The following is a 12,855-nucleotide window of genomic DNA, read 5'->3' as shown; positions in this document are numbered from 1 at the left end:
GGAGAAAATAGCGTTATAAATTAGTTTGGTGATTTGTTAAGGTTTATGGGTTAAAGGGTTGTTTTAGGTATCTTAAGTGGATGAAATTAGCTTAGTGATGATGTATAATAATGGTTGATATTGCTTTGATGTTGTTGATGAGTTGTTGTTCTTGAATTTGGAGGAAAAAGGTATATGAAGATTGTGAGGGTTCAAATCCGTTTTTGGGATTGTGTAGCTGGTAGTAATTCTGGAATATCTCATTGTGTAGACCTTTGATTTTAGATATTAAACATGTTTTGGAAAGCTAATACACGTACCTACAACTCTTATGTTTATGTCGTAGTCTATATCTGCTGTTATTATATCGAAAAAAGGGGATGAATCATGAGAAAAATTCTGTCCAGATTCTGGATTGAAAAATCCCTCATGTATAGCTGTTAGTGTTTTGATGATATCGTTTTGTACAAAATGAGTTTTGAATTGATTGTTTTTGGGTTGAAAACTTAAGACATAGCTCTAAAAGTTTCATGAAGGTCATTAAATCCAGTTTTACCGTTTTCAATTTCAAAATGTGGACACAACTTGAGGTATTCAGTTTTCCAAACTTACTATTTTGGGTAACATAATTCGGGTGACAACATTCTAGGCTTATTGTCAATAATAAATTTTGTTTTATGTCAATATTTTGAATTATTGATATTACTTGACGATTATATGGCTGATTTGAAAGTGGGAAAAGTGAGCGGTATAGGGGAGGTGCTGTCCAATTATTTTTAGAAATAACCTAGTAACGGTAGAGTACGTTTTATTCATGTCCATAGCTTAACCATAGTGCTTAACGTTTTAATATAGGTTGAGAAAATATTGGGCAACATATTCGTATAAACGCTAAAGGTATGTAAAGCTAATCTTTCTTTCTTTTGGCATGATCTTATTAAAAATAAATGAACGACGAATGTATAAAATTCCAACGAAGCTCTTATTTTTAGATATACTAGGATGACGAATGTTCTTAATTTTCAGAATTTATATCGTTATGTATTGACTCATATGTATGATTCCAGCCATCCAAGTTGGTATAAGTCGTATTTTAGTATAAATAATACTTCTGTATAATTCATATTTGGAATAATTTATAATGTCAATCGGAGGTTACCTGAAATGAATATTGTCTTGATTTTCAAATGATTGTTCATTTGAATTATTCTATTCAGTCTCAAATGATGATTTAAATGCATATGGTTACTCACTACTCTACTCGTGCATTCCTTAATGTATCTTTCATCGAGTCTCGGGCCGGGTATGTATTCGTGCACAGTTTCATTGCATAATTTACCGAGTCCCTCAATAGAGGGCCGGGTACGGTATATATGTATATGATGATATGATAGGAGGACATGATGACATGATGATGGTGCCGAGCCCATGATGGGTTGAATATGATATGTATGTATACGACAGATTCACCGAGTCCCTAAAGGGCCGGATAGGATATATGATATAAGCATGCATGACTTTATTTTATAAGGTACAGGTACAGTGACTTCTTGAGTATCATACTTGTCTCGTGAAACCTCTACTTTAGCTATGATTTTCTTACTGTATTTCATGTTTATATACTCAGTACATGGGTCGTACTGACCCCCTTTCTTCGGGGGCTGCGTTTTATGCTCGCAGGTACAGATACTCATTTTAGAGAGCCGCCAGCTTAGGATTTTACTCAACGGGTTTGAAGTGCTCCATTGTCTCGGAGCCTGAACTTTTGGTACTAATCCTTATAATGTATATATTTATGTATTTAGGGGTACGGCGGGGCCCTGTCCCGTCATATGCTATTGTTAATCCTCTTAGAGGTCTGTAGACACATGAATGGGTTGTGTATAGATGTTGTCCGGTGTACTAGTATGGCTTATATTTTTTTTTGGATGTTTACATTCGAAGTGGAAGCCTTGTCGACTTACATATTATGTTATCATATTTTTGACAATTAAGACTCCCCACGAGATAGATAATTTTGGTATATATATAAGTGACAGTTTGAGACGATATGTTGCCCGTATAAATCCTATATCATGTTTAATTGTCGATTGACTATAGATAATAAGTGTGTATACGAGTGTCCAATTCGGACACTAGTCATGGCCCATAGGGTTAGGTCGTGTCAATAATAGTATCCCATCAATAGAATGTACGTTGCTCCATTCATAGGATATAAATCGACATTTCATTAGTTGGATATAAATATGTGTGTCCATTGGTAGGACGAATATTGATCCATCAGTAGGATGATAGTATCCCATCGATAGGATGTACGTTTCTCCATTAATAGGATATAAATCGATAATTCATTGGTTGGATATAAATATGTGTGTCCATTGATATGACGAATGGAGATCCATTGGTAGGATGATGATATTCCATCGGTAGGATGTATGTTGCTCCATTAATAGAATATAAGTCAGTATTTCATTGGTTGGATATAAATGTGTGTATCCATCGGTAGGATGAATGAAGATCCATTGGTAGGGTGATGATATTCCATCGGTAGGATGTATATTGCTCCATTGATAGGATATAGAATGATGTTCCATCGGTAGGATATAAATATGTGTATCCATCGGTAGAACGAATGGAAATCCATTAGTAGTATGATGATATTCCATCGGTAGGATGTATGTTGCTCAATTGATAGGATATAGATTGATGTTCCATCAGTAAGATATAAATGTATGTATCCATCGATAGGACGAATGGAGATCCATTGGTAGGATGATGATATTCCATCGGTAGGATATACGTTGTTCCATTGATAGGATATAGATTGATATTCCATCGGTAGGATATAAATGTGTGTATCCATCGGTAGGATGAATGAAGATTCATTGGTAGGATGATGATATTCCATCGGTAGGATATATGTTACTCCATTGATAGGATATAGATTGATATTCCATCGGTAGGATATAAATGTGTGTCCATTGGTAGGATGTATATTACTCCATTGATAAAATATAGATTAATGTTCCATCGGTAGGATATAAATGTGTGTCCATCGATAGGACGTACGTTACTCCATTGATAGGATATAGATTGATGTTCCATTGGTAGAATATAAATATGTGTCCATCGAACGTTTTTGATGCAATTTGCCGTCATTATAAATACTTGCATGTCTTGAAAGCGGCTCTTTTGCTTGTTCCTGATCACTTCGACATCAGTGTGCAAATATCGTCCTTATTTTCAAATATTTTGTATTCATTGTGGCTCATGGTTTGCTGGAGATTTACGAGGCACTTGTTGGTCATATTCTGAACTACTTCAAAACTTCAAAGACCTTTTCTCTATTCATAGAAAAATTATCAGTTTTGTGGAGTTCAAATTATCAGTTTTGTGGAGTTCTTTATTCCTTTGACTTCTCCATACTTGCTGAATAAAGAAATGTGATGATCTTTTATGATCCTTATAAACCTGCATCCACAGAAAATTTGTTAGTTTTAACTGAACTGATCTATGTTGACTTCTTCAGTGGCTTCCTCTTTTTCTTGCTATCCTCGATTGCTTGCTCTGATTCCCCACTTCTCGGTAGATATAAGACAAAATATATTTTATGCAAAATACTCGATATATTAAAAGCTTTAAAGAAGATGAGTTTTTTTTTTGAAAAGTAATTTGGAAAAGGTCGCTGCCAAATGTCATGCCACGCATAGCTTAAATGAACGTCCTTGATTCAAAGCTTTGAGCATGTTTGATAGCTTGTTCATAAAATTTTGAGGATCCTTGAGGGTTCAAGCCGGGAAGTCCTGATATAGCCAGAAAGTTTTGTAGTTGACTCTGAACTCTGATGGCGCTGGAGATTATTGAGGTTGAAATTGAACTTCTAACAATGTTGGGGATCATTTGAAGCCAGCCTTGAACTTTGAAGTTGAATAAAACCTTCTGATGAAATTGTATAAAAATTTTGAGGTCATCCTCAAAAATTTCTGTCTCAGTTAGATGTCTTGGTGAATACCAAACTACCAGTAAGAGATTTGTAGAATTTTTTAGATCCTATCAAAAATTTTGTCCAGTTACTTTTCTGATGCACCTCAGTCTTGACTTCTTCTGTAGAAAGATCTTCTTTGAAATTTTTGAGTCCCTCTCAAAAATTTTATCTCAGTTTCTATTATAAATAGAGAACTTATGGGAGATATGACTGAACCGTTATGGCGCCTACGAATCCATTGAGGCAGGAGTCAGGTCAAACGTAGTTCCCCTCTCAGGAGATAAATGAAAAATGAGAGATTTTAATATAAAAATGACTGAGGCCGACATAGGCCGCCTACGTATCTCATTCTTGAGAATTCAGATCAAACGTAGTTCAAATACCAAAAGGAGATATTAAAAATAGATAAAGGGGTGACCGAAGCCGATAAAGGCCGTCTACGTATCTCATTCTTGAGAATTCAGGTCCGATGTAGTTCATAAAAAAGGGATATTAAAACAAACAAGCATAGAAACAATTACAAGCAAATGGTGCAATTATGGGGGAAATACAAGAGAAAATTCTAAATCTTCAAACAAAGTATCTCTTGATAGCATCTGAGTTGATCGACAACTAGATGAGTCGTTGTGTAACCCTGATATATTATCATATGAATGTATTGATGTATTGTCTAAGAAAAATGATGCATTTTTTGAGTCTCTGTCACATGGACATTAATTCTGATTTCTTTGAAACATTTGCCATCTGCCAAATTAACGGTTTCAGTCTCATTACATTCTTCAAACTCATCATTTGCTTCATATTGATCATTCATCTTGTGACATATATGATATTGAGAGGTTTTTCAATTACTTTTACTGAAATCATAAATAAAGACCGTTAGATAGCGAAAGTAAAGTATTTAAAATAAATTTTCGCAATAAAAGAGGTTTTCATTTGAAATAAAGAAATAAAACTTTGGCCATGGTCACGGACCAACTTGCCTTTTTCAAAACATTATGAGAGAAATTAAAGCATAACGAGGCAAAAGTGACATAAAGGATGGGTATCCAGACTACCACTAGATTTTCAAAAATAACATAAAATTCGCCTTTATCTATCAAGATGAGCGAGGAACCAAGAGTGGATTGTAGATCCAATTAGGCACTTGCTCTTTTGGCTTGGCATCTTGTATGCCTGACATCTCGATCACCATAGCATCACTGACTACTTCTCCTAGATCAACATTATTGACAGACTTTCGCACTGAAAATGACTGATACACATGAGAAAAAGGCCTTTCAAGATTATCAGATTTGATTGGGACTATCGGCTTATCTATATTCCAATCTTTTCTAACTTCAATCATGTTAATAGTCACCCCTCCATGATTAGGCAGGGAGTTATTATTGATATTGGGACCGACAGTTTGGAGAGTGACAACCTTTTGATCTATCAGTTCTTGAATTTTATGCTTCAAGTTGATGCAGTCCTCAGTGGTATGTCCAGCACCTCTTGAATGATAAGCACAATAAAGATCTGGTCTATAAAGTTTGGAATTGACATTGATGTTCTCTGGGTCGATTGTTTGTATCATGCCAGCCGCTTTTAATCTCTTAAAGAATTGTGTTCGGGTCTCAATCAAAGGAGTAAAGACTCGAGAGGATTTATTCTCAAGGTTTGGGCGAGAAAAGTTGTAATTATTTTGCAGAGGTGAAAGTACTTGATGGTAGTTCAGAGGATTTTGATGAGTAGGTGCAGGCGTTCTAAAATTTGCGTATTGTGGAATTTGGTAGTTAAGAGGAGAATTTTGATAGTGCGGAGGTAAGTAATTAGGAGGCAGAGTTTGATAACTTGATTGGATGTATAAGATTGGGTAGGGATTTTGTGGAGATGGGGAATAGGTTTTGGAAGGTGAGGTTTTTCTGGAGCTAAAATTGGACGATTTTTATGTCCTTCTATCAGGCGCATGTGAAATAAATAACACATCTTCTTTTCTCCTTTTGAACAAACCTGAGGACCCAGCTTGGACAACCATACGGATAATCCTTCCGGTCTTAAGACCGTCTTCGATGGTCTCACCAATTTTGACCACCTCAATCAATCTTGCTCCTACGAGCAACAATATCCTGTCATAGTATTCAGGCTCTTGAATGCGTACAAATACTTCAATAATCTCTTTTGCAGTCATGGGAGGTCGAACCCTGGCAGCCTCTTTTCTCCAATGGTAGGCGTACTCTCAATAGCTTTCAGTAGACTTTTGTTTGATTTTCTCCAGAGAGTAACGATTGGGAACGATCTCTACATTGTAAGTAAATCTTTTGATAAAATCTTTAGCCAAAACATTCCAACTTGGCCACTGTTTCATTTCTTGAGAAGTAAACCATTCCAGGGCCTCTCCGCTTAAGCTTCGGCTAAAGAGCCGCATTAATAAAGCCTTATTCTTTCCAACTCCTACGAGTTGATCATAATATGCTCTCAAATGGGCCAAAGAATTTTCTATTCCTCCGAAAGTATCAAATTTTGGTACTTTGAACCCTTCTGGAAGGTCCAGATCTGGATGGATATACAGATCTTCATAATTCAATCCAACAACATCTGGAGTATAGTGAAACTGTTTCATAGCTTTTACAATTTTCTCTTTCATACTCTACTTATTCATTTCCTCTTTGGTCCTCCACTCTTTCTCCTTCTCCTCATTGTGATCAGGTGGGTTTTGAGCATTTTAATAAGGTGTCTAGTATATGGGAGGGAATATTAGAGAATTATTGGCATTTGGGTTTTGGGTGGTGGGTGGTGCTTGGTATGATGAGCTAGCGTGATATGGGTTAGGAGTGGTTAAATCGATGGTGGGTGATTTATGTGTTGGAATGATATGAGGATCATTTGGCATGTTTTCTGGAGGATTTTGTAGAAGAAAATGAAATGAAGGTCTTCCTTCGCCTGGAACCGACGTGTTGGTGGCGATAGCCAAGTTTGACAAATCTCGATTTCTCTATATCTCAACTCTCATCTCGGCGATCTGTTGTACCAACTGTGCAATCAACTCATTCTGTTCAGCGACGACAGGGTCTATCACAACAATCTCAGTCAAACCAGTATCCTCATTATTTTCAGTCATTTTTCTTTTTCCTATTATAGGATTTCGATCGGGGAAGGAGTCTTTAAGCACTTTAGATCTCGTAAAGCATGAATGCTCGGCCAGATTATCAATACAGATCAATTCTAACTGCCTGTACAGAAAATAACTCAAAAGGTAAACATGTCAGTATGCATTCATAATAGATACTGCAAAATATCACATTGGAAAAAGGTAAACACATAAGAGTTGTTTTGTTTGAAGACAAAATAACCTACGAGTATTGGAAAAAAAATAGACAGGAATTTGCCTATTGAATTTGGGATTTAGTGTATCAAGAAAGATGACTTGTGTTGAATCAAGATCTTCTTGCATATTTCACGGTTGTATCTCAACATCTACTGATTTGATATTGGTATTTCTTTGTAAAATATGAAAGAGGAAAAATAAGCTTTTAAAAGATAGTGGTCAAACCTTGAAAGGCTGCCTACGTATCTTATGAAGGAGATGCCAGGCCCTATGTAGCTTGACTGATAAATCAGCCTTTTTTAAGACTTGAAAGTGAAATTCGAATTTTGTAGGGAAACTAAAGATTCTAGGAGCATTTGGTCGCACTTTCGATAGTGACTTGATATTTGTGCCTAAGAGATTATAGAAAAAATATTTTAAAAAAGAGTGGGCTAGAGTGTCTTCAAATAAAGCAACATATTCATTCAAACAGTTATAGCATACAACATATAAACAGTTATTGCGCATCCTAAATAGATATATAACCCTTTTGTGCCAAAGGTAAGCCTAACGATTCGAAGGATGTATAGCATCATTTGAAACGTTTCATTGCCCCCAAACTTATATTTATACAAATATTATGAATAAACTGAATGGTGATACAGAATGGGGAGAAAGGGATAAAAATAATCAGTCTCACGCAGGGGTACAATCCTAACTAAGCCTTCGTGGAAAATCCTTCATTCTTGACATCAACCTCTTTTGGATATAATGGTAACTTGCGGAGATCCTTTTTTGCCTAGACTAAGTTACTAAAATAAACACTCGAGGGACAATGGTTTGTCAAACAACGTATACAACCTTCAAATTTAAACACATAGGTATGATCGTCCATTTAGGCCTAGGGCCGTTTGGGACTCAAGGTGGTCTTTCTAATGAGCTCAATACACCTTGGTTATTCGGTCGTCTTAGGTCAATGCGCTAAATCAGGATTTTGGTTTCGCACTATGCTAGGTTGACTAATAATGGTTTTTGCAAGATTGGTAACCCAAGCGGACAACTCAGGCTGGAACTTACGACAACCATTGGACGCATGGCGTATCAATAAATTGTCGATCATTCCGAAAGATGGTTAAGTATAAAAAGCCCAGCTGCGTTTCCACAAAACCGTTCTTTAATATACTATACATTTAATATATAGATGTCATGAAATGTAAATGACAGTTTAATATATAAATTAAACACGTAATTGTGCAATTAAGGAAAACAAGAATTACTAATTATTACAAATTCAAAAAGTTAGTCAAATAAACAATTACATCTAATGGTTAAAACCTAATTAAGTCCCCGCGGAGTCGCCATTTCTGTTATATCGAAAAATAGACGGAGTTTAAAATTGATTTAAAAATAAACCAAGTAAAAGAAGTCGCCACTTAATTCTTTAAAGAAATTAAGAAAACTTTAATTTAAAAGATTTTAACAAAAACAAGTTTTAAAAATTTAGAGAAAAGGGTACGAGGTTCATATTACTATTTTAAAAAGGTTTTAACACTTAACATAGCCGCTAACATGCGGTTGTCCAAAGACATAAATTATTTGACTATTTAGAAAATATTTAAAGAAGAACACTTGAGTTTGTTTTGACAAAAGTTAGTTATTTGAAAATACTTTAAAATATTTTTGAAAGGAAGATTTGTGGTCAAAGGTAAAATCATTTTAAAGGGGATAAGTTCTTCGTAAGAGAAAATGGTTCCTCTTTTAGGGGGATTTAATAAGTTAAACCTAACTACAATTAACATCTAAGCAAAATAAATAACGTAAATACGTAAATAAATTATTACAACCCAAATTAAATATAAATGAATAACAATAATGAAAATCTGGCCCAACACTTAGTTTCTGTACGTCTGGACTAAGCTGTTGGGCCACCTGTATTTTGGTTCTTTGGTCCATTTCGCTTTTGTATACCACTGCTGTATATCAGTGTATAGTTTGAATTTTTTCCTTCGTATTTCCTTTGTATCAAACCGTATATCAAATGTATATATGGTCCATTTTCAGCTTCCACAACGTGTGTTTTTGCTTCCAAATGACAAGTTGACTCAATAAAGAAGGATTTGGGCCTCCGTGGCTCATTTTGAGATACAAAGAGAGACAAGGGAGCCCATTGGACTCATGCAACATCACATGTATCAAAAAACAATAAAACTCACATAAGAACCTTTTCACTTGAAACTAAATAAAGGAATATATCATGATGATTTGAAATATTAAGTTGCAGGGTATTTAATGGAACAAAGAAGAATTAATTTCATGCAAGGAATTAGCACTTAGATACAACTACAATTTCAAACCAAAACAACCTTAAAATATATAGGAACCAATGCTAATGATTCTAAAATAAGTCTAATGACTTAACTAATAGCTACTACTTTTCCAATTAAGACATCAAAAAAGATGAATACTTAGAATTTTAAGACTTAATAATAAATCAACCTTAAGAAATATAGATTAAATTAACAGATGCAACAAACCTAGCAACATTCGTGTGAGAAAGTTAATAGGACCCAAATATCCATTCTAAAAATGAATAAATTATTTTAACAGGTTAGCACCAAATCAACTTACCGAACTTATCAGGTGAAGATACTGCAAAAAAAAGGCTATAATTTTAAACCAAAGCAATGTAAATTTGAGGTGCATATTATCAGAACTAAACAGACCAAGTTATTGCCAATACGATAAAATAATAATAATAATAATAATAATAATAATAATAATAATAATAATAATCATCTCAATGACAACTTTAAACAACTAAAACATGCTTTCTTTAATTTAAAATAGAGATAATTTCAACTAAGATTAAGCATGGAGTGGGGAAGAAAACTTCATCCATTTAATGGACACTAACAGGGAATCAATTGACTAAGACAAACAAAAAGCATTTAAAGGGAGATAAAGAAACAGAGAGTTCAAGAAAACTACAAACAAAAAGGTCGAAGTTTCATTCAACTAACAAACACAATACCCAACAAAAGCGAGTTAAGATCAAAGAAAGATTTTACCTTTTCGAGAGAAACGAACTGGAGATAAGAACGAGCTAGACGTATCCAAGCTTCTGCCACCATAATTTCAACTTGAGAAGCGGAGAATAATGAACAAAGAATTTCCGTTGCCGTCCTTCTTTTTCACCAAATTTTCACTGTTCTCAATTTTTCCTTCTTTTTTTGGTGTTTTCCTCCCGAGTATGTGTAAAATCCTTTTCAAAATATGAATTGTTGTGTAATCCTCTCCCCTTTTCTCCGTTCGCCCCTAATGGGATATATTAGAATTGATATATTATAGAATTGGGAACTAACGTAGGGAACCCCGGGAGGTGGGAATGTGTACCATATATTATATAAATTAGCATGTGGAACAAAGGGAGGTCCGGAATTTGTACCATATTGCATATAATATATATATATATATATATATATATATATATATATATATATATATATATATATATATATATTTTCAGATTGGCACATAAAATTTAATAAATTAAAATGTTTAACTCTTAATTTTTGACAATCAATTGTGTAAGACAACCTTGGTCAATTGGAAGTCCATTACATTTGATTATGTTATAGTATTATTTAATGTGATCGTTATTTATTTTTTATATCATTGTATTTTATTTTTAATTTTTATTATTATTATTATTATTTTAATAGGAAGGATGGGCGGAAATATTATTTATTATTATGATTATTATTATTTTTATAAGAAGGGATGGGCGGAAATTTTATTTATTTATTTTATAAGAATGGCTGGTTATATTAATATAGTAGTGTTGGGATATGGGTATTGTACTATTTAGTAGTGTTAGAATATGGGAGGGGCACGTATGGGTTTTCTGAAAAGGGGTGGGAATATTGTATGGGTTAGAGTTAGTAGTATAGGATGGAGAATATAATATAATATAAGGGGTGGTTAGATGTATTTAAAATTGTTATAAAAAATGGCTACAAGGATTAATTCTAACAAAAATAAAATAAAATAATAATAATAATAATAATAATTAACCTAATCATAAACTAATTAATTCAAAAAATAAAAGCTGCTAATTTACGAAATAATTTATAAAAAATAAAAAATCCCTTTTTTAGATCAATTTTGAATATTCATAAAAGGTAATAATTATACAACTATATGATTATTTCAATTTATTTAAAATTGAAAGAAAGCCAAAATTAAAGTAGTGTTATGAAATATAGCTAACACAACAATATTTAAGAATTAGAAAACAAGGAAAAAGGAAAAACAGGAGAGAAAAATGTAGTATCTCCGTATATCCATTCTCAAAGCCAAAGATTGACATTTATAGACAGGAGAACAAGCTAGAAAGAAGAAAAGATAACTAATGGGCAACTTGCCCACTTAAGGTGGGGCCCACGTAGAAAAAAACTCCATTAAAGGGACATCCATTTACATAATACTCCCCCTTGGATGTCCACGTATAAAAAATAACTTTACAAGAAATAATAGACATAGTTATTTTCAATATCCATAAATATTGTGCCTCGTTAAAACCTTACTAGGAAAAATCTAGTGGAAAAAGCCTAATAAAGAAAAAAGAGTATACACATCTGGTAATACGCCTTGATTGCTGCCTCATTAAAAACCTTACCAGGAAAACTCAGTGGGACAAAACCATGGTTAAGGGAAAAAGAGTACAACGCGTATTTTACTCCCCCTGATGAAAACTTCATTTGATATTTTGGAGACGACGCATTCCAACCTTATATCTTAATTTCTCAAAAGTTGATGTTGCTAATGCCTTTGTGAATAAATCTGCAAGATTATCACTCGAACGAACTTGTTGTACATCAATATCACCATTCTTCTATAGATCATGTGTGAAGAATAATTTTGGTGAAATATATTTCGTTCGGTCTCCTTTTATGAAGCCACCTTTCAATTGAGCTATGCACGCGACATTGTCTTTGAATATAATTGTGGTACTTTAACATCCTTTTCCAGACCATATCTTCCTTTGATGAATTGTATCATCGATCTCAACCACACACATTCTCTACTTGCTTCATGAATAACTATTATTTCAGCATGATTTGAAGAAGTAGCAACAATGGACTGCTTTGTAGATCGTCATGATATAGCAGTTCCTCCATGTGTAAATAGATAGTCTGTCTGAGATCGAGCTTTAAGTGGATCTGATAAATAACCTGCATCTGCATAACCAATAAGGTCTACGCAACCTTTGTTAGTATAAAAGAAACCCATATCAATAGTACCTTTCAAGTATCGCAAAATATGTTTGATACCGTTCCAATGCCTTCGCGTTGGGGATGAACTATACCTTGCTAGCAAATTAACAGAAAATGTTATATCAGGTCTAGTTGCATTAGCAAGATACATAAGTGTACCAATAGCACTGAGATATGGTACTTCAGGACCAAGAATTTTTTCATCCTCTTCTGGAGGTCGAAATTGATCTTTTTCCACTTCAAGTGATCGAACAACCATTGGAGTACTTAATGGATGTACTTTGTCCATTAAAATCTTTTTAAGATTTTCTCGGTGTAGGCAGATTGAT

This window comes from Solanum dulcamara, chromosome 5, assembly GCF_947179165.1.
Source record: "Solanum dulcamara chromosome 5, daSolDulc1.2, whole genome shotgun sequence".
Lineage (NCBI taxonomy): Eukaryota > Viridiplantae > Streptophyta > Magnoliopsida > Solanales > Solanaceae > Solanum > Solanum dulcamara.
Note: the sequence above shows the minus strand (reverse complement) of the source record.